Genomic DNA, 23,672 nt, shown 5'->3' on the forward strand with positions numbered 1-23,672 from the left:
TTATTGGATAGAAATGTGGAATCCTATGAGCCAGTACATTATGATGAATTCATGCCACAATAGTTGAAAACAGAAGTAGAAGCTCTGAGAGTCTATTGGATTTGAGATCTACAAATATCTGTGAGCTGATGCCTAATGACAGTATAAGAAACAGATGATGTCTTACTTTGGAACACTATGAGCATCTGAAAAGCCACCGTGGGTGAAACCTTGACTTTACAGAAGATTGTTGGAACAGTTACTGCTGCCTTGGGTCTATCAGTGAAGCCACTAAATCTAACTTGGCACGGCTGAAATTTAGGATTGTCGCTTTAACTGTATAGTAGTTCTAATGGACTATGCTCCAATCTCTTTCTGACAATGCTATCTTTGCTGCTCCAGCATGAAGATAACTGCACTCCACTGGGCGCAATGCATAAAACCATCATTTTTTTTTCAGTAATCTGGAGCTAAGAAACTGATTTAATTGAATATGCCCAGAAGTTGTTGGAGACATTTACGAAGAGCACAGATTAAAAATGACCTGCAACACTGTCTTTCAGTTGTGAACACAGCATTAAGATATAATAATTAGTACTTCTGAATATCATAGAGCAAAACTGAGCTGTTCAGAAAGAGCTGTGCATTTAAACATGAACATGTTTCTCGTTCTCTTGACATGCAATTGCAAATTGTTTAAAAAGTCAATTTCTGATTCTAACAAAATGTATACAAATATATGTCTTGTTTTATTCAACAAAGCTAACACTTGTAGCTTTTCAGAAATGGGATAACTACAATTACTGACTGCTTTTCACTTCAGCCTGTTATAACCTTTCTCCATTTGCATAATAAATTAATTCTCAAGAGAAATAACAGAAATTTCTGAACATTCATGTCAGTGGTCCATTTGACAATGAATTTTGATAGGTATAAGTTTGCCTTCAATGTTTTTATTATTATGAATAATAAAAGATATCCGTAACAGTTAAAACTTTTAAAATAATAAAAAATGAACAATTCATTCTGATATTTTATTTAAATCTTCATCCAGTAGCAGAACATTTTTAAATTGACATTTTAATTAATTGTTTATCCCAGTGGAGAAATATTTTCCTACTTCTGTTTACTTGTAATAAGTAGTGCAAGAAACAGGAAATAAATGTAATCAAGTAGTGTTCATGAGTTCAAAGTCCATTCAGCGATCGGATGTCAGAGAGGAAGAAGCTCTTCCCAAATCATTGAGTGGGTGTCTTCTGGATTCTGTATCTCCTTCCTGATGGTAGCAATGAGAAGAGGGTATGTCCTGGGTGGTGGAGGACCTTAATGATGGATGCTACCTTCTTCTTGAAGAGACCTGAACACTATATAGGCTAATGCCCATGATAGAACTGGCTAAGTTTACAACTCTTTACAATTTACTTTGATCCTGTGCAGTAACATTCCCACCACCCCCCCCACCCCCACCTGTTAGAATGCTGTCCATGGTTTATCTGTAGAAATTTCCAAATGTTTTTGGTAACTTACTAAACCTTCTCAGCCTCCTAGTGAAATACAGCTGCTGTCTTGCCTTCATTATAGCTGTGTTGATAAGTTGAGTCCAGGTTAGGTCCTCAAAGATATTGACAGTTAGGTACTTGAAATTGTTCACTCTCCACTTCTGATCCCTCCATGAGGACTGGTGTGTGTTCCTCTGTCTCACCCTTTCTTAAGTCCATAATGAGTTCTTTGGTCTTACTGATGTTGAGTGCAAGGTTGTCGCTGTTACACCATTCAACTAACTGGTACATCTTGTCACCAACTGAAATTCTGCCAACAATGGTTATATTTTCAGCAAGTTTATAGATGGCGTTTGAGCTGTGCCTAGCCACACAGTCAAGAGTGTACAGAGATTAGAGCAGTGGACTAAGCACACATCCCTGAGCTGTTCTAGTGTTGACTGTCAGCAAGGTGGAGATGTTATTTCTAATCAGCAACAATTGTGGTTTTCTGGTTAGGAAGTCAAGGGGTCCAGTTGTAGAGGAAGGTTCAGAGGCCCAGGTTTTGGAGCTTTTTGATCAGAACTGTAGGAATAACTGTGTTAAACACAGAGCTGTAGTCAATAAACAGCATCCTGACATGGGGATCTGTGTAGATTCATTCTTGTGTAGTCACTGTACGTACAACTTATAGACGAATATACATGCACTCATTTCTACAAGTGACAGAATTTGTTTCCTAAGTATCTTTATCTTTCTGGCTCTATATCTGTCTCTCTCTCTCTCTGTCTGTCTGTTTGTCCGTCTCTCTCCTTTTAGTACTTATTCTTTCTTCCCAGTCTGATGAATGCTATTCATTACAATGTTTGGATGGTATAGTTACCAATCTGAATGTTTGGTTTTGTGTGTTTTGCGACATGGACGAATCGACTTACAGATATCTATAAAAAGGGAACCCATTTTTTAGCCAGGAAAGGCCTGTAATGGAGTCAATGGCAGCAAAATTCACAGCTATGACACTTCTTTATATGCTTAATGAGAAAAGAATAACTCCAAGTAAAAATTTAAGGAACCGGGTTTCAACCTGTGGTAAACTATGTATACCTGTCTGGACATGCCCCTCTGCTGACTGCTTCTGTGGCTCCTCCCACAGACCCCTGTATAAAGGCGATTGGGGCACTGCTCCTCCCTCAGTCTTCGACATGTCGTGCTCCCTTTTTGCTGTTAATAAAAGCCTATCGTTCACTTCCAGTCTCCTAGAGTTATTGATGGTGCATCACAACCATATGCTATGCAATGCTCAATATTTCTAATGTAGCCACATTTTTAAGCTTTAAGATTCAGCTGAAGTCTTGTTGTGTTTTTTTTTGCCCTGATGTAGATTGGTTCAGTATAACTATTTATTCAGTATTTCACTTTTTCATTCTGAAGAAGAATTCAGCATCCTACCTGCAAGATGTTCTCCTAATCAACAGAACATTTCATGGGCCTTTTTCTCCCTGTCTGATGCAAGTAATTATTTAAAGTGTCAGTAGCTCCATTATGCACTGGTTCAAATATAATTGAAAGTTCAACTTTGCTGCCAACCTGGAACCTATTGGAGATTTCAACTTAAATTATTGATGTGAGCTCCATGACTTTAGAAATCATAAATTGAAGACTGGGGTCTCAGCAGTAATTTCTTTTGCACATTTAAGTTCAACTTGTATTTATTTCCATTAATGCCATGTTTCATTTCAAACAGTCAAACCTGGAAACCTGGTAGAAGTATGGAAATGAAAGCTGCAATGGGAGGTGGGCTGTGATTAGGAGGTAACCTGCTGCAATTTTATTATATTCCAAGGCTTAAATCTGAGCAATAGCAGTAATCATAAGCTGTGAATGAAAGGAAGACAAAAGATTAGGGCAGAGACTGAAATCTGATGAAGATACTGTGTTGAAATATCTCTGAACCAAACCTTTTACTTTTTATGCTCTGGGTAATCTCCTGTTCTATAAGTCTTGGTAAGTAACATGATATTCTGTTTGCGAAGCAGGAATATTATCATACGTAATTCACAATATATTATCTGGATGTGCATTTTTAAGCCACAAGGTGCTTAAGATATGAAGCTGACTTCTTAGAAGTTAAAATTTTAAAAAAGCAGAAAATGACTTGCTTGTTCAGTTTTATTTGCCTAAAAATATGACATCTGAAATATGACAGACATGCTTTACCTCAACAATTTGTTTCTGCTTGTGAAGTTCCCAGGGCATTGTCAAAGGATACATTATTGGGTATGTAATTGAACCTGGCAACTTAAACATAGAATGCAGAACAGTATAGCACAGGAACAGATACTTTGGCCCACCATGCCTGTGTGGACAATAATGCCAATCTAACTGTTCCATCTGCCTGTATCCCACTATTCCTCAACTGTTCGTGCAGCCCTTTGAATGCATCTAACTGTTAGCTTGAATGTGCCTTGAAATGTTACTTTGTTACCTTGAATGACTATACAACTCAAATTGTACCCTCACTTGAGAATAGTTTTGGGACTATGAGCACAATTCAGAAGGTGAGGTAAGAGTTGGAAAAGAAATTCTGATAATTGGATTATGTATGTGGTGACACTGGGATAGTGGAACCTATCTTGGAATAGTAGATGCATTCCTGCTGGGAGTGGGGTAGTGGTTTCTGATAAAAGATCTGTGAAGCAGTTTTCTGAGGAAAGAGTTGACAGTGATGAGCTACGGATATTTGCTTGTACAGCAGAATCTCAGGCAGAAGTATGGTGGGCAACTCGAGATGAATATTCAATGAAATCAGGTGTGGCACTGCTGATGGGTGGCGTTGCTGAGAGCTTGATTGTAAGTAGAGTCATAAAGTCATAGAACACTACACCCACAGAAATAGGCCCTTTGGCCCATCTAGTCCCTGCTGAACCATTAATCTGCCTAGTCCCATTGATCTGCACCTAGAGCATAGTTCTCTATACGCCTCCCATTCATGTACTTAACTAAATTTCTCCTAAGTATTGAAATCAATCATGCGTCTACCACTTCCGCTGGCTGCTTGTTCCACATTCTCATCCCCCTCTGAGTGAAGAAGTTTCCCCTCATGTTTCCCTTCAACTTTTCACCTTTCATCCTTAACTCCTGACTGCTAGTTGTTGTCTCACTCGACCTCAGTGGAAAAAAGCCTGCTTGCATTTATCCTATCTATACCCATCATTATTTCATATACCTCTAAATTCTGCATTCTACATAAAGTCCTAACCCACTCAACCTTTTGCTATAACTCAGAACTTCAAGTCCCAGCAACATCCTTGTAAATCTTCTCTGCACACTTTCAATCTTATTTTCATCATTCCTGTAGGTAGGTGATCATAACTGGAAACAATACTCCAAAGTAGGCCTCACCAATGTCTGACACAATTTCAAAGTACCGTCTCAACTCCTGTACTCAACACATTGATTTAAAAAGGCCAATTTGCCAAGACCTTTCTTTACAACCCTATCTACCTATGTATCCACTTTCAAGGAATTATGAACCTGTATTCCCACAGCCCTCTGATCTACTGCACTCCTCAGTGTCTTACTGTTCACTATGGAAGACCTACCTTGGTTGCTCCTCCCATACTGCAACACCTCACACTTGTTTGCATTAAATTCTGTCTGCCCAATTCACCAGCTGGTCCAGCTTTGATAGTCATCCTTGCTGTCCAATACACTCCTAATCTTGGTGTTACCCAAACTTTGCCTATCTGGTTTACCATATTATCATCCAGATCATTGATATTGATGACTGACAACAATGGACCCAGCACCAATCCCTGCGGCATACCACTAGACACAGTCCCTCAGTCAGAGAGGCAGCCATCTACAACCACCTCTGGCTTCTTCCACGAAGCCAATGTCTAATCCAATTTACTATCTCATCTTGAATGCCAAGCAACTGAAACTTCTTGAGCAACCTCCCATGTGAGACCTTGTCAAAGGCCTTGCGAAAGTCCACATAGACAAATACCAGAGTGATTGTCCAGAAGGTTGGGAGCCACCCATGGTGAGACTAAGTGTTATGGTCCCCATTGTTTATTTCCTATCTTGCTCCTAATTTTCTTTGATTATGCCATGGCCCCAATCGTTAATTTCCCAATTGCTTCCTATTCTCTTTGATGATGGCACACCTGGTTTCCACAAGAACTCAGTATAAGAACCCGACATCACAACCACTAGTTGCCAGTTCATTGGTCCTTTTTCCTGTGAGTAAACTATGTTTCCCGACTGCTTAGAACCATTTGTTCCAAGTTTAGCTCCAGTTTCAAGGTTTACCTGTGAGACTCAGTTTCACTGAGTCAAGGCCTTGTGTCAAGTCTCTGAGTCAAGACTCCGTGTCAAGGCCCCTCCTGCTTGCTGTTTGGCGTTTACGCCCGTGTAAACATCCAAACTCAATCTCCGTGCCTGTGTCCTGCACTTGGGTTCGCTTCCTTTGCTCCTCATTGCAACACTAAGAGAACCTGAACTTTTGAACAGTTTGAAGTACCTAGCAAACTCAGGATCTCAACACCTGCAAGAACAAAGTTCCATCCATCTGTTTTGTTACTTCCTTAAAGAATTCAATTTGACTCATTAGCCATGACCTTGCACCTCTCAAAGCCATGCCAACTATCCCTAATCAAATAGTACTTCTTAAAATGCTTGTAAATCCTGTCTTGAGGAATTCACTCCAATAGTTTGCCACCACTTATGTAATACCACATTCTTTAATTCCCAGTGATATTTCTATTACCTTTCTTGAACAAAGGAAGAACATTTGCAAACCTTCAACCTACTAGTAGTACACCTGGGTCCAGTGATAATACAAAGATCACCACAAAAGGTGCAGCAATCTCTTCCCTCACTTCCTGTAGTTATGTGGAGTATATCCTGTTCAGCCCTGGGGCTTAACTATCCTAATGTTTTCCAAAAGTTCCAACACAACCTCTTTCTTAACCGTGACATGTTCCAGCATATCAGCCTGTTCTATGCTGACCTCACATTCATCAAAGCCTCTCTCACTGTGAATACTGAAGCACAGAGTTTATTAAGGACCTGCAGGCCTTTGAATCCACACACATTTACCCTTTTATACCTTATCAGTCCTACCCTCACTCTAGTGTTTCTCCAGAGTGTATTACTAAAGTAATGCCTTATAGAATATGGAGAATTCCTTGGGATTTTCCTTAACCCTGCTTGTCAAAGCCTTTTCATGTCCTCTCTAGCTCTCCTAAGTCCTTCTTATGTTCTTACCTGGCTACCTTATTACTCTCAAGAGCCCAATATGATCTTGGCTTCATAAATCTTAAGTATGCTTTCTTCTTATTTTTGACTAAATGCTCCACCTCTCTTGTCAAACATAGTACCTTCCTGAAGGTTATTCCTGATCTGCAAAGTTGTGTTTGTGGACTTTGCTCATTTCCGCTCTGTATGAGTTTCTTTTTGGTGTTCTAGTTTCCTCTCACATTCCAGACATACAATTTGATTAGTTAATTGGGCACTATAAAGTGGCCTTGTGAGTTGATGAATTTGATGGAAATCTAGTGGGATTTCATGGGAATCTGGGAAGAGTATATAAAAAAAGAGTATTGAACTGGATCTTAATGGTTGATGTGAACTTGGTTGATCAAAGGGCTTCTTTCTGTGCTGTATGACTATGAGGGAATCGATGGTCAAGTTTGGACCCGGTCAATGAAAGCTATCAAAGTGGTGGATGGGGTGCATCAGAGTTGTCACTTATGTAAGTGGGCAAGAAATGAGACCAGAGGAGAAAGGCTGCAATCGAAATAAGAAGAATTAAGTTTGTTGGGGTGAGATGAGACTGAAACATTGGCGTAACCTGGACAGTCCCGCTAGGAGTCCTGCAAGAGTTAGAAGTGGACTGTGCAGGGCTGAGAGACTACAAAGCTGGAAGCTGTGAAGGGTAGGTCTCCTGATGAAGGATGGTTCATGATGCTCTGCCCAAAATTAAATTTGAATCCAATTGTGGGATGCTATCCTAATTTTTTTCATTTTCTATTATGAAGCTTCTGAATAAATTTCCAACTTCCCCTTGCATCAAAGTTTGAAGGGTACCTCTGCAGCTCTGTCATTTATACTATTAAAAGGATATTCTCCAAATTCTCACTTTACCTGTTACATTTCCAGTAGAAAATCTCCAGTTATATTGCTAAGACTATCTTATTCACCATCTTAATACAGACATATTCCTTGTTCTCTCTACCTCTTGCCTCTGAAACATCATACTTTACAACTTTTTTCTTTTTCTATTTCTGATGTAGGGACATTGACCTAAAATAATATTCCTACTTCTCTCTCTGTGGATGCTGATTACCCTCCTGAGTACTGTAGAGTTTTCTATTTTTATTTCAGATTATTTAACTTCTGGCATGGACATTCTGAAAGGCTTCATGCTATTGGAGTCATCAAGTCTTGATGAATGATTCCTTTTGGAACAGGTGATTGTATATAAAAAAAAATACTTGCTCTGTTAACTTTCTCAGGCTGTGCGACAGTGTTCCTCTGTATTACAGATCCAAATTTGAGTGGGGAACCATTAAGGTGCCATGTAGATGCAGCCAGCACCCTTTTCTGGTGGAGATGGTACTGTTCATAGTAGTTGAGAAAAGTTTCCAGCTTCCGGTGAGGAGGATGGTGGGATTTTGTTCTAACCACTTGCATTAGAGGAGAAAGCTGTCAGTAGTATCAGAGTTTGACCGCTGGCCACTGTCTATCATAAATATTAGGAGTATTTTAATGATGACTGACAGGTGCAAAGCAAGAGATAGGATGCCAGTTGAAAAGTGCAGCAATAATTAAGGGCACCAAGCTGAAACTGCCATATGCACAGACTTGGCAATTAATGTGTGGATAATTGCATTATTTTTCAATTTTCTGCTTTCATGTGTTTATCATTTTGGCAATTTGAGATACCTGAAATTTGGATTTTTTTCACCTGGTCAACAAGAAAAAATTGGCCATGGGTAGGTGTGGAAGGAAGAGGTTGGGTGTGGGCAACCCAATTCCATAAAAACCCAGAGCTACAGAAACACTAACAGAAGCTCCAGAGACCTCATCCCTGGGAATAGAAGAATCCAGGAGGGAGGGTGACACCTGGGGACAACTTGAAAGACCGACCAAGGACAGAGGACTCTGGCAAGCTGTTGCTGGCGGCCCATGTCCCTGTAGGGGGGGGGGGGGGGGATGGACTTAAGCAGATAAGTAGGTTGACAGGAATGAGCTTGTAGTATGGCAATAAGATAACCTGAACACTACTGAGATCAGACAATCTGGAAAATGAGTCAACTGTGTGAGTGCAGGAGGAAGATAGTGGAACATTTAATTGTAAACTTTTCTCAGAATAAGTGTGTAAACATTCTGGCCCATTAAAAGTTTTGTTCTTGAAAGTGGGATGAAGTTGATGTTAACTATTGCCAAGGTAATTTGAATGAGGTATTTGTGATCGAAAAGAGCATTTTGCTGAAATTTAAATGCAAAGTTGAAGGATATTCCAATACTTTTTTTAACTGGCACTAACTATTGGACTTGGAGAAAAAGTGTCCCTATTAGATTGCAGTTAAAACATGAACACATTTAACAGGAATAAAAATCACCCAATATATCTTCTTAAAATGCTCTAATGGCTTAATGCCTTTGAAAGATTTGGTGTCTAAGGACCATACAGAAATACAAAGTAGGCTGCAAATTCAAGTTGTAAATTCTGAATTGTCTGATATGATAGCATTTAAAATTGCGCTCCTGGTATGTCCCCTTAGCCATGGATTGCAGAAAGCTGCAGTCGTTGCTTTGACAGCCTGGTAGAGATTGTGGGCTGAGATTTTCAACCAGAAAGCAAATGGAATCTGAATAACCTCTCCAACCTCCCCACCCTCACCCTGTTCACTATCACCTCAAAATGCACAGCTAGATGACACCCTGAAACATCTCCCCGGGAAGTCTCTGAACTCGGGGGACAAATAAACAGTTCACACTAAAATGCACACTGCATCATGTGTCAGCACATATTCTGCAGCCTGCTGCTGAGTGGGTATGTCAGCTGCCCATTAGACCTCACTAAAATAGAATTGCTATGAGCCTGAAGCATGAAGCATGATATTAGATAAAGTGATGAAATTTCTCTCGATTAAAGATCCGGGTCAAGGACAGTTACCTCAGGAAATTCTCATTTTTTTCCCTGGAATGTTCCCCCATTTTGATGAACATATCCCAAGAGTTTACGATAGATTATCATTTCCCTCCTTTTTTGTAGCAGATAGCTTTTTAGAAATTAAGTATTGCCATGTGGTGGAGTGATGATTGACAGGTACTTAGCCTTTTTTTCAACCTGAATAAATTTATATGCTTCATGTATTTCACAGAAGGGAAAACAGGAACAGCAAAGGCTTGTTAAAAATTAAATATACTTGCTCCATTTGTCATGTTACAGTGTAGATGCATACTAAAATTGATGCCATAATTTTATTGATATGTTTTATATCAATATTTCATGATTTCTTCTGTAGCTTCCTGGGCTTATGCCAGAAATATAGAAACATTGTAATAAATAGTTTATTTCACTGAAGGGTACACTCTGCCCTCATTATAGTTCAGTCCTCAAGAGTCAAGCAGTTTAAACATCATAACAATATGCCAGTTTATGGCAAACGTCCTCTAATAGAGAAGAAAATGTAGCATGAAAAATGTAGCAAGTGAAATAACGTTATAACTGAGTGTGTTTAATAAGGATTATGAGTATGGTATTACTAAAAGCCTCCAGAACTACAAATGTGCTATATTTACCTAAAACCTAAAGGGGCATTTTCAGTTTCCCTGAAATCACAGTTTTCCCACAAACCTTGTGCCTTTCTGCCATCAACCCTCTGCAGTTAATAAACTTTCTTTTTTCTAAACCTTGGTAACCAAATTAATGAGCTTGGCTGGAGCTCTGTGCTAATTTTAAGATTGGCTATTTTATTTGAAATCAAGAGAATTCAAATATTCTAGTACAACAAATAGGTGAACAGTACGAGAGTTGGATGTGGCAGTGTTGCACATATTTTTGTGAGTATTTCCAAACAGAAGTCATTAAAACATAAATAAGTGCATTAAAAAAAAATCTGGTTAGACTAAAAATTCTGAAGATTTAACGACAAACACATTTTAATAGCATCCTTGCAGAAGTATCAGAAAGGGCCAACTTTTGTAAAAATATCAAAGGTAAGCAAAAGCAGTTTGATGACAGACATTTATTATATTTTTAGAAGATGCTCATGGATTAGATACATTTTATTTGTACTAGCAACCACCTCCATTTGTGTATGGCAAGGATAGATAGGTGATTAAAATGTGCTGTATTCTTTGTTCAAGGCATGCTGAAAGTTTACGGATGTTCTTCCTCTTATTTTTCCCCCTGCCACTCTGCCTCTAAATTTATTCCCTGTGATATTTCCACAGGCAAGCTCTTTAATCAGTTCTCAGAACACACTGGTATAAGTCATCACTTTCTTCACATTGCAGTATAAAATGTCACTGTTTGGACCCCTGCAGAGATATCCGGAGGTTCTTCTGCAGAGAACATTGCAGACAGCATTCACTTTAGAGAATGCAGTACCTGTGAAGTGTTCCTTCCTGAAACAGCCTTTAAGGTTGTAAAAGCCAGCCATTCTCAGAAAAAATCCTAAGTATCTTTCAAGTTGTCAAAATAAGACTTACATTTACGTCTACATGTTTTTTTTTCTATTTTCACAAGTCAGTTAGCTACTTAGATTAGCTCCTTTAGGGTGATTAGTTCCTAATCATTCTAGGAGTGACCTCTAAGGACTTACAAGACATCATCTACTTTGGTCATGGGAAATCTTGACTGTGGTCAAATTCTTTTACTACCGCATACGTAGTTCCTTGGGACTACTTCAGTCTGAGTCCACTCCAGCTCTTTAGGTTCTGATGAATGTGGATTCTAGGGATTCTGCTTCAGGTATAGCTGACTGTGCTCTCCAGCTGCTGTTTATGTTGGTGTTTCTGTGTGCTGCTGATGCATGGACTCAACTGCATTCCGTGACAATAATTCAGCAACTACTTGCTAAATGTCTCCCCTAGTGACAGTAGTGAACGCAGAAGACAAAGCAAGAAGCTTTTAAAAAAGCACATAATTAAGCTCATCTCGTGTAAAGGTTCTTTGTGAGACCTAACCAATTAGTCGCAATGACTTGCTCTCTCTACAGGAACCTGCAATATTTTTGCTTTCAAGCATTTAACCAGTTCCCATTTGAAAAATAAAACCAAACCTGCATTTACCATCTCTTCAGATATTGCCTTGTGGATTCTAGCATCTTACTCCATTAGCTTTCCTCGCAAAAATTACACATGGACCTTTTGGTATAAGCTCTTATTGAGAATAATGTGTTAGAATAACATAATGCAGAATATGACAGCACCACAGAACACAGAAAAGGCTTATCAACACCTTATTAAATATCAAAACAGAAAAGTTCCACACTTTCAGGAGATCTGCCTGACTGAATGAACACATTTCTATGTACTGGCTAATAGCAAATTCTGATTTTAAAATGTTGGTAAATATGCAATGTTAAATTTTGGGAATTGCATCATTTACTTCTCACACATCCAAAGCTAGCTGAATTAATTTACAAATGTAAACATCCTACTTCCTTTTTAAACTTCACAAACAATGCCAATGTCATTATTACAAAGTCAGACTTGTATTGTGCAAAATTCATGTAACTAAGGTACCCAAGACTTGCACAGTACTGTAGTATTTTTATGCACTGCACTGCTGCCAGAGAAAAAAAATTTCATGACAAATGTGAGTGATGATAAACCTGATTCTAAAATAGGTTTCTATTGTGGACTGAGAGTGCTAAGTGGTCAGGGAGAGGGGAATCACGTTTAGGAAAAGGGGAAGGGAGAGAGGAAGGAGCAAGAAGCACCAGAGAGATATTCTGCAATGATCAATAAACCAATTGTTTGGAAACAAATTACCTTACCTGGTGACTCACGGTTCTGTGTGTCTGCTCCCTCTTCTCCGCCCCTTGCACTCCTCTACCATCTCACCCACACCCCTCCTGCGACGTTCCATCCTCACCATTCCCAAGATCCTTTGCTCCCACCAGATTTACAAATCAGATCACTCTCCACTCCACGATGACAAGTACAATACTGCGCATAAGTCATAGGTACCCTAGCTATATATATGTGTCTACAACTTTTGCACAGTACTGTAGATTTTGCATGAACTTTAGTATATTTAAAATTTTGGGGAAAAATTGATTTATGTGAAAATTCAATTCCATGATTGTAGCAGTATAGCAATGGGATTTACAAAACTATGAATCTAGCATTATTTAAATTGTTTTAGCAAATTAGCAACCAGGGGCATTATGGTATAAATATATTATCTTCCTTTTAATGTAGATGATATATCGGCTTGCAGAGTACCAGAATTTTGGACACACTTTTAATTAACCCAAGGTTGTACGCAAGATGGCGGCGCGACGCAGCTTGCAGCGGTCACTCTGGAACTGATTATCTGTTATTTGTGAAGTGGGGTACCGTGCACAATCATAATCGATTAAAAACGGATGTGGGAGCATAGAGGAACATCTGGAAATCTCCAGGAAGACCTTCTTCATTGCTGCTGCTGCTGCTGTGAGGTCTGGGACTCTGCTGGGAAGAACAGGCCCCCAATCCTTGTGGTCGCGTTGCCAGTGGCCATTGGCAGGGCCGTCTTAATACGCTCGGCAGAGGATGGTGCTCGGAGAAGCTGTGCCGGAGGGGATGGTCGTCGGCTCGGAGGTTCGACGGACTCGGTCAGGTTGCTTTCAGTGTGTGCTGTGTCTGCAAGGCTGGGTTCGATGGAGCTTCCATTGTGTGTTGCGTCTGTGATGCTGAGTCGGGCGGCGCCGTGGAAGTCCATAGTGGGGGTATTCCCTTCTGCCGCCGGCGTGGGATGGCGAGTCTGTCGGGACCCTGGGGACTTGTGGAAACTGTGTGGTGATTTCTTTTGAACTTATAGTCCTTTAACATCTTTGGACTATTTTTACTGTGCCCATAGTCTGTTTTTTATCAATTATGCTATTGTTTGCACTGTTGTAACTATATGTTGTAACTATGTGGTTTTCTGCAGGTCTTGTAGCTTTAGTTTTTGGTCTTGTTTGTCCGGTGGATTTGAAGCTCCTTTCCAGGGAACGCGCTAAGACGGTAGCGCGATATTAATATGCAGCAGCCTCTCCGCACTCTGGATTGGGGATTGCCAAACGTTATGTGGATTTTCTAGTGTAGTCTGTTTTGTCATATGCTTTTGTGATATCATTCTGGAGGAACGTTGTCTCATTTTTTAACTGCATTGCATTTGTGGTTTCTAAATGACAATAAACTGAATCTGAATCTGATCTGAAAAAATTAAGGATAAATAACTCACACTGAGATAATGTACAAAGCTTTGGACACTTAGCAATAAGAATTGCAATAAAAATAAATAATATTGTAAAATTTTTGTAAAATGTTCTTCATGTAATGGTATAAATTACCGTTGTGTTTATATAGGGGAGTTTATATTCATATTTGTCACAAGCTTATTCTGAGTGTGAAACCGGTTAACTTCAGCAACATTGGATGCAGATAACAGTCGTATTTCCTTTTATGCTGCAAAAGTTTGTATGAGGAATTTTGCCTGATTTATTTTTTTATTATGTTTTATTGACCTGATATGCCATGGCTACAAGGCAACCTTTTACATGCTGTGGAATTCTGCTTTGGTCATATTTTGATCTGTTAGCCAGGTATCAACTAAATTTTCAACTAAGTGTTTATAATAACTTGCATCCTTAATACAAAATACAGACATTGTTGCACAGAATGTGAAAGTGGATTGAGATCAACAGAGTTGAGATTTTTCAGCATCTTTCATGAATAAATGATGCTGAGTGTGCAGCAGACAGTGTCAGGTTTGAGTAAAGTAATCCACATGCCAGTAAAAGATAAAGCTGCTACTGAGCTGGGTGGATCTCCTTTTCCTGAGCTACCCAATTGAACTTCTCTGAAAGTAAATACAATGTGTTATTGAACACAGGGCAATGTGAGACAGTTTCTGCTGCGAGACTGAAAACATTTTTGTAATATATGAAGGTTTAATCAATATCTGGTTTCAGATTTGTCCTCTCCCTAGTGTCTTGTGTTTTTCTTCTGTTCAAATAATTTTAACATAATGAATGTCTTTAAACAGCACTGGAAAAGAGAAACTGGATATTAAGTGTTTCTTGACAAGAAAAGAAAGAATCTGTACAATGGAAACCTTTAAACAAAAACATTGGGTGAATTATCATGTGTTTTTCTGCTCAGTATAGTGTTGTGTGCTTACTTTACTGTTAAGTTAAACATGGATTTGCATAAGGAGATACAAAGATGAAAGCCCTTTTTTCTTCAGAGAGTGATTGTTTACTTGAACTTGGTAATTTTATATAATTAATCTTGTCTGCTGATGTAGATAATGGTTTGGAGATTGCTGTGCCAGTCTACTTTGGAATAATTCCACATTTAATTGGTTTTTTGTTGGTTCATACAGCTAACATTCCACTCTGCAATATAATTACTAGGCGTGATGTTTGAAATAAACTCTGAATGTAGTGCAGTTGCACTTACTACAGAGTAATTTTTAAAAAAAGTTTTGTATCTATTTTGAGGAACTGAGTATGAGGTTAGATTTGGGAACATTGAATTTTGGTAAATCAGATACCTCAAATCGGTTTCAGATCATCTCAATAGATGAACAGTAAATTCAAAGTTCTGATTTATTATCAATGTATCCACAGTATACCATATAGAACCTTGAAATTCATCTTCTTGCGGACACTCACAAAACAAAGAGACACAACTGAATTCACTAAGAAACCTACACAACAAAACTGCCAGCTATCTAAACTTCAAAAGAGGACAAATTGCACAAATGATAAAAAGACACGTGAACAAAAACACATGGAACACGGACTGCAGAGCCCCTGAAGGGAGTCCACAGCTGTGTAGCCCATTTGGTACTGAGGCAAGTGAAGCCACCAGGAGCCCGATGGTTACAGGGCAACACCTGCTCCTGAACCTGGGAGCGTGCAACCCAAGAATCCTGCACCTCCCGCCCGATGGTAGTAACTAGAAGAGAGGGAAACCGGTCAAGTGCAGGCAGATGTCGCACAACACCTGTTCGTTTTCCACTCATGTCCTTGGTGATTTTAATCTTGCTCAGCTCTTTAATTGGCGCGGAGTAATGGAGTCATCCACGGGTTCACATTCCACTATCAAGAAGGTGACACAAATGTCAAAAGAAAGTGAGACAAAGATCCTTTCTGCAATCCCGATGGGGAGGGGAGTGGGAGGAGGCACAAAGCTGGATTTGATGTTACAGAGAAGTTAATTTTCCATCAATTAAATTTAATGGGTATAAATCATAATTTCTGTATGTAAAAAGTGCTCTGTGTAGGTGTTGCTCCATCTGTGACTAGAAGCAGTGGAAAGGCACTTGTTTCATGATTTTTTTCTTAATTACTAAAGAACTTAAGAGTTAGAAACCACATTGTATGAATCCCTAGTCACTGATAAATACTACATTGTTTGACAAAGCTCTAATTTTCTCATAACATACAGACACAAATATATACTCAAAGGAAAACAAGTTTCCTGAAGTAGGTACAAGATATTAAAATTGGACAAAAGTACAGAAACATCAACAGTTTACTCTTGTCCGTCGATGTTGCCTGGCCTGCTGAGTTCCTCCAGCATTTTAAATCAAATCAAAACCATGTATTTTGAAATTGTATATACCGGTAATCAGAAAGACCACATCTTGAAAAATTTGGTAAGATCTTCTCAACTTTAAAGTATCTTGCTCTCCTGAAAGGCTCATGCCCATATTACTTGGGGAAACCTATTCAGAGTTTGCTACAAGGAGCAATGTAATTCTGTCTTAAGGAGCTAGATTGATAAGTCAAGGGACAGTGAAGTATGGGAGTGATCAAGTGAGAAACACAAAAACAGATTATAACAATATCAATAGATATACAGACAGGGAAAGAATAGCACAAGTTAATGTGGGCCCCTTACAAACTGAGGGAAGAAAGATACAGTAGGATATAGATAGATGAATAGCAGGTGGAATATGATGTAGAAAAATGTGAGGTCAAGTGGTGAATAAATAGAAGAATGAAGTATTTTTAATGGTGATCGATTGAAGATGATTGATGTTCAAAGGCACTAGCTGTTTCCTTGAACATGAATCACTGAAAGGTACAGCAATGAATGCCTTTTGCTAATGGATTTGAGTTCAGAAGTAACCAAAACTTACTAATGGGGCAGCACCTAGAATATTCTGTACAGGTCCTACCCAAGGAAGTACATACTTTTATTAGAGAGAAGCTTACCAGATTGATTCTAGACATGATGGCCATGTCCTTTCAGGAGAGATTTAAGAAACCTGAGCATAAAAATTAGAATTGTTTTCTCCATGAACGAATAAAATACTCGTAGTACTTTACAGGGCAGATGATGAGGTGAAAGTCTCCAAGATGGAGTGGCTAGAATCAAAGGCATTGTCTGAAAGTAAGACAATCATCGTCTGATAATCTCAATCCATTCAGCATTCAGATTTGAAGAAATTTCTTCAACAAGTAGTGGTGAATCTCTGAAATTCTTTACCTGGGTACTGTGCATGCTCATGCACTGAGTATGTTCAACATGGAGAACAAAACATTTCTGGATTTGAAAGAAATTAAGGGTTATAGGACCAGTGCAGGAAGGTATCATCAAGGTAAATGATCAACCTTGATCTTGTTCAATGGCAAAGGGAAATGGGAGGAATTGAACAGCACACATCTGCTTCCATTCCTTGTGTTCTTGTATCAATTATTTATCCTAATGATCAAATCTTGTATCATCTGAGATTTAATTCTTGCTGGCTTTTTAATGATGCTTAGAACAAGTAACTCTGTCAACATTTGTTCTCTATATTCCACACGATGATCCCCATCAGAGACAGAAAGCTCAAACTAACATTTGGCTGCTAAGTGGCTCAATGCCCAAATTGTTATCATTTGCCATGTTTGCACTGGGGACTTTGTTTTGTTCTGTGAGACTGTTTAATTGCTATTGGGTATGGTGTTTCTATTTAGTTTGTATCATGGTATCAGTCTAATCCTCTGTTTTATAATTCTTCCTGCCTTGCAAGTAAATATATCCAATTTTTACCCTGACAAATCTCAAGTAAAAGCAAAAAAATACATTGGAGGAACTTATTGGTCAGGCAGCATTGATACACTCAGTGGCCACTTTATTAGATACAGAAGGTATCTAATACATTAGTCCTGAAGTATGTGTTCATGGTCTTGTATTGCTGTAGCCTACCCATCCCAAGGTTTGATGTGTGGCGTACTCAGAGATGCTCTTCTGCACGCCATTGTTATAAACACATGATTATTTGAGTTATTTTCACCTGTCTATCAGCTTGAACCAGTCTGGCCATTCTCCTCCGACTCCTCTCATTAACAAGTCATTGTCAGTCTCAGAACTGCCACATACTGGATGCTTTTGGTTTTCCACACTATCCTCTGTAAACTCTAGAGACAGTTGTACATGAAAATCCCAGGAGATCAGCAATTTCTGAGACACTCAAACCTCCCTGTCTGGCACCAGTGAACATTCGGCAGTCAAAGTCACTTAGATCAAATTTCTTCCCCATTCTGATATCTGGTCTGAACAACAACTGAACCTCTTGATCATTTTGACACTTTTCCATGCCAGTTCAAAACCTATTTATTTAACCTTGCTTTTAACTAACATCATTTTGTCTTTTATGTTCATGTTTGCACTTTATCCCATTGCAAAGTACTTTGAACTACATTGCATGAAAAATGCTCTATAAATGTTATTATTGTTACCACTTTGTCTGTGTGCTTCTTATGCATTGACTTGCTGCCACACAATTGGCCAATTAGATATTTGCATTAATGAACAAGTGTATCAATGTACCTAATAAAGTGGCCACAATTGGATGTAAGAGTTTACTGCAGCACAAAGCTACCCTTATAAATTGTTTCATAAATTATAGAATTAACATACAAGGTTTTGATCATGCTGTACCCTGATGCTTGAGCACATAGTCGCTCATGGTTATGTGAGTCCAATGTCAGTCAGCAGTATGGCAGCCAGTTGAAGTCTGTTCCAGGTTTGCTTCCTGGTGCCTGTAGCTATATCATGTTAGTCATCTGGAAGAGAGAGTGATTACAAATTGTGACAAATACTGTGGTGTCTGTGGCCACTAACAAAGAAGGCAGAGATATAATCTTCAAGAAAATTAAAGCTGGACATCTGAATTACAAAGAGAAAATGCTGGGAGCACTCAGCAAATTGAGCAGCGTCTGTGGGGATGGAGGCAAAGTTAATAGAAAAAGGAACAAAATGATGGAGAAACTCATGCGGTCAGGCAGCATCCAAGCAGGGAAATGAAGAGTCAACATTTTGACCTCAGACCCTTCATCAGAACTTACTCTAGGCTCAAGGTCCTTCATATTAATGTTCTGGAATACTCTTGATTCTGATCAATAGAGAAGGTACTTTATCATATAATATTGATATATATGTGATCTAATTCTTAGAAGGCTTGTTATACAAAATTAATCTCAAGATGCAAGCAGTAAACACTTGCCTGGGTACCTCCTGTCAAATGCAAACACCTCTGCACATTTTGCTCCACTCTCTCCTCGAACTACTGCAGGGCCTAATGAACTGTTTTGCTGAGCCATGGACATGTGATTGGCCTACTGTCTCCCTAATCAAACATCCAAAATATGCAATGCGCAAATAGGCAGTGGATGAATTGTTAGTGGTTCCTCTCCCTATCAATGCAAAGTTAATACTAAAGACAAGGTGCTTAAATTGGATTTAACTTCAGCCTGTGCTGGTAAGGTCAAAAGACTCTGTAGTATTATAAAGCACCTTACATTTGGCTAAGAGACGGTGTTACAATTAACCTCTTGCAATTGATCATTGAGGTAACAAAACCCTTTCACCTTACATTGGACAGGATTCAAAGGAGGTTCATGAGAATGCTTCTGGGATTGAAAAGCTTATCATATGAGGAGTGTTTGATGGCTCTGGGCCTGTACTCACTAGAATTCAGAAGAATGAAGGGGGATCTCATTGAAATCTATTGAATGTTGAAAGATCTTGACAGAATAGATTTGGAGAAAATGTTTCCTATGGTGGGGGAGTCTAAAATCAGAGGACACTGCCTCAGAATAGAGGGATATCCATTTAGAACAGAGTGAGGATGAGTTTCCTTAGTGAGAAAATAGTGAATCTGTTGAATTTATTGCCAAGGCAGAGGTTGATAGATTTTTGATTAGTCAGGGTATCAAGGGACATGAGAAGAAGGCAGGAGTTTAGAACTGAGAGGGAAATGGATCTGCCATGAAGTAATGGCAGAGCAGACTTGATGCGCCAAATGGCCTAATTCTGCTCCTGTATCTTATGGCTTATGGTCTTCCTTTCAGGTCATCCTAAATCTCTTTACAGCCATTGAAGTATTGAGGAAGCGTATTTGCTGCTGTACTTAGGAAAACTAATAGCCATTGTGTGCTCAGCAAGCTCTCAAATCTGACATGAACGCAATGGGTAAGAGGCTTTATTCTCTGTTGTATGCATTAAGATAAAAAGCAAAGTGACAATAACTAGAAGATTTGTTTTAGTGATTTTACTGAGTTAACTGGAACACATGGGATAATAACTCTGTGGTTCTTTGGAATAGTGCCATGAGATGTCACATCCTTGACTGAGAGAGCTGGTGGAGAGCTTATCCAAAAGAGCATCTCCAATGTAGCAGCTCCTCAGTACAAAACTCATTTGTGGGTCTTGATTTTTTTTTGTCATATTGCTGGATTGGACCCTCAACCTAAAAACAGCTAAGAGGTAAGAACCCTTATTGCATGGTGGGGGAGGCATGAGGGGCTAAATATCTTCCTTCTCTTTCTACTTCAGTGTTTTTACATTCAGTGTGCTGAGGTGATTACACTTTGTGTTTAAAAATGTCTCATCACCTTCGGTGCATCGCTTTTCTTTAGCATTGCCAGTAAAGGAATTTAGCTCACTCTAATCCTCCGCTCTCTCCGCTACCCCACCTTCAGTATCTTCCCAGTCACATCCAGAAGTTGGAATAATCTGTCATATTTTCGACCGCGGAATGAAGCAGGGAGAGAAAGTGGAGTCGCTACTTTAAGGAGCTGAAATCTTGTTTATTTCATTGGCCGTAAAAGTCCTATATTCCCCATGCCTTTGCGCTCCTAGTGCCCAATAGGATTACATGATTGAAGAAGATCCCAGGGAAGATGCCTTTTGTTACCGAATAGGGGGAAATGTGCCAGTGTTTCAGAGGCTCTCAGTGGAATTTTATGCGCTCAGACCTGAAGAAGCATTACCAACGGTCAACAGCAAAAGTGGAATTTATTTATTTTTTAAAAATAGAGTGGATTCAGTGATGTTAATTGCATTTTTTAAAATAAAACATTTCCATTAAAATATTTTAGTGTGCCCCGTATCTCTGAGAATTGAGGAAATCGTTAAATGAAAAGACATTTTCAAGCTATGTTGAACATGTGAATAATCGTGATGATGCACTAATGAATAATTTTACATTCGATCATTTTGTAGTTTGGCTCCTGAGGGGGGAGAAACTAATTTAAATTTGCGCAGAACAAAAGAGCGTTAATAAGTGATAATGCTTTTGTGAATTGTTACCTCAATCATTCTGTTAACTTCCAACCCCTTATAATCCCTTTGTGTACATTTTGTGAAAATGAAGATCATGTAAGATTCAAATGAGCATACTGTGAATCAGCTTCACATAATTCATTGTTAATTTTGTTGTGCTATATCCAATTGTCCTAATAGCAGTGAATTATGTTTTAAACTAAGCTTGGCACTTGCTTCACTTTTGCAGGAAGATATGTTGGAATTTATTATTGCCATTTGAAATACTAGCACACTTAGAGAATGAAAAAAAGATGTGGATGGCTTGATAGTCAGTTTCTAATATCACCACCCAGTTTATACGCTGATCACTAGCTTTTTAATCACTTTAATATGACATGAACCTGACCTCGTCATAATGAGGCACAACTTGGAGTCAGCAGGCGAATAGTAATTGAACTAAAAGTAACACAGGATTAACCATATAAAGGAGATTCGAGACCTTGCTGGAGACTATTGCTGTTTTGCATTGGATAGCTGATTTAACCATTTTGCTACAAAATGGCTGCTGGTTGAAAGGGTCACTTTCCACATGGCATTGACCTATAGCCAATGAACTATATCTGAACTATCCCTGAACTATCATAAGAATGATTACTCTGTGGTGTCCAAATCACATCATGACCTTTCTGCAGCTTTGATTTATAATTGGAAAATTTAAACCATTTTATACCTTTCAGACATTGACCATATATAAAGAACCATTATGCACCATCTTCAAAACAAAGTGCCTAGCAGCCCTTTATATTTTAGCTACTTTGAAAAATATAATGAGCAGGTTTAAAAGAAACTCTTTGCTGATTGTCATTTCTATAAAGGCTTAAGACCGCAGAACAAAATATAAGGACACGCATGAAGGTACACTGAGAAGAAGCACTCTTGAAAAGCAGAAATGTAATTGGTTCTTTGATCTATAAATTCTGACAGGAATATTTATATTGTATTGGTTTTTATTTTTGGATTGTGTTCAGTAACTTGGGAAGACAGTGAGCAGGAGAGTATGGGTGAACTTAGAGAATAATTGCTGGCTTTAGACTTGAAGCGGTTTTCACAGAGCCGAGGCAGAGAATTGCTCTCAGAATGGAAGCCTAACCTCCTTATCTTCTGTCCACATCCACTACCCTCCTCTTCCTTCTTGTGATCATCTTCGGCTGCTCTCGTGATAGCTGGTGTCAAAAACTCTCCCCTGCTTGCACACTACTCAAAGCCTTGCACCTTGAGGCCCCTTCGACTGAGCTCTGTAGAACGCCTTTCTAGCAGGTTAAAGTGACTCCTGGCCAGTGACAGGCATGACACACACCAGCAGAATGTTGAAGAAGTGGAATTGTTTTCGGTTCTGAAGCATAATAGGAATGATATTTGCCATTTTTATTTATTTATATATACAGGATAGTAAAAGGCCCTTCCAGCCCAATGAGCTCACACTGCCTAGTTACAGCCATGTGACCAATTAACCTGTTGACCTTTACTTTCTTGGAATGTAGGAGGAAACTGGAACACCTGATGGAAAGCCATGTGGACACAGAGTGAGCGTGCAAACTTCTTACTGACAGCAGCGGGAGAACAATCTTGTAAAACAATGAGACCACAGCCTTAGATCTGGCAAACCCTCATGTTTTCCTCCACCTGTTTCTCTTTGCCAAGAGAAATGGAGATCAGAATGAGATCTTTTATTAGGGCTCCTTGGTTCTCTTTATTGTGCTCAAGCAAATGGCAAGATTCTGCTAGTATCACTGGCCTGGACAATGTCAGATACATCATGCTGTATAGCTATGGCCACCTAAACAACTGCTGGTAATGAAGCCATTAAACTGCTCTGAGGTATGATTTATAGCCGTAGCAGTTGGCTGGTTTCAATGATGAACTCCATTGTAACATGCAGACATCTCGTAAATAGGTAAATTTGGTATGTGATGGGCTGTTCCCCAAGAGCTGGGTGAGTTGGCTCCTGCTGAGCACCCATTCCCCTCCTCCTTGTCCCAGGCCTGTCTAAATTTGTGCATCTCTGCTCAGTCTGGTCAGTCTTGGAGAATCTAGTTTATGTGAAAGCATTTGAGTTATAAGAGGTGACTACAGTACATGCCACACCACAGCCTGACAACTGAGGGCAACCTCAAGGACACAAACAAAAAGTATGCAATTGAAGCAAGGAGGAAGCTAACGACTTATTGTAGGCAGTGACCTTTTCAAATGGTGTTTCTTTACTTGCTAAATATGTGTGTGAGTTTAGAAGGGGATGTTCAGCCTCAGGAGGCTGCACCTATGTCAAACCAACAAACACTGATTGAATTGTCCATTGTGCAGGTTTCTGAAAGACGTACACACGCTGTCATACCCAATTTCTTGCCCCTAATCTTTTGGTTCCAAAATTGCTATTTGGTTCCAAAATTGTTCATC

The sequence above is a fragment of the Hemitrygon akajei genome, chromosome 2 (genome assembly GCF_048418815.1).
Source record: "Hemitrygon akajei chromosome 2, sHemAka1.3, whole genome shotgun sequence".
Lineage (NCBI taxonomy): Eukaryota > Metazoa > Chordata > Chondrichthyes > Myliobatiformes > Dasyatidae > Hemitrygon > Hemitrygon akajei.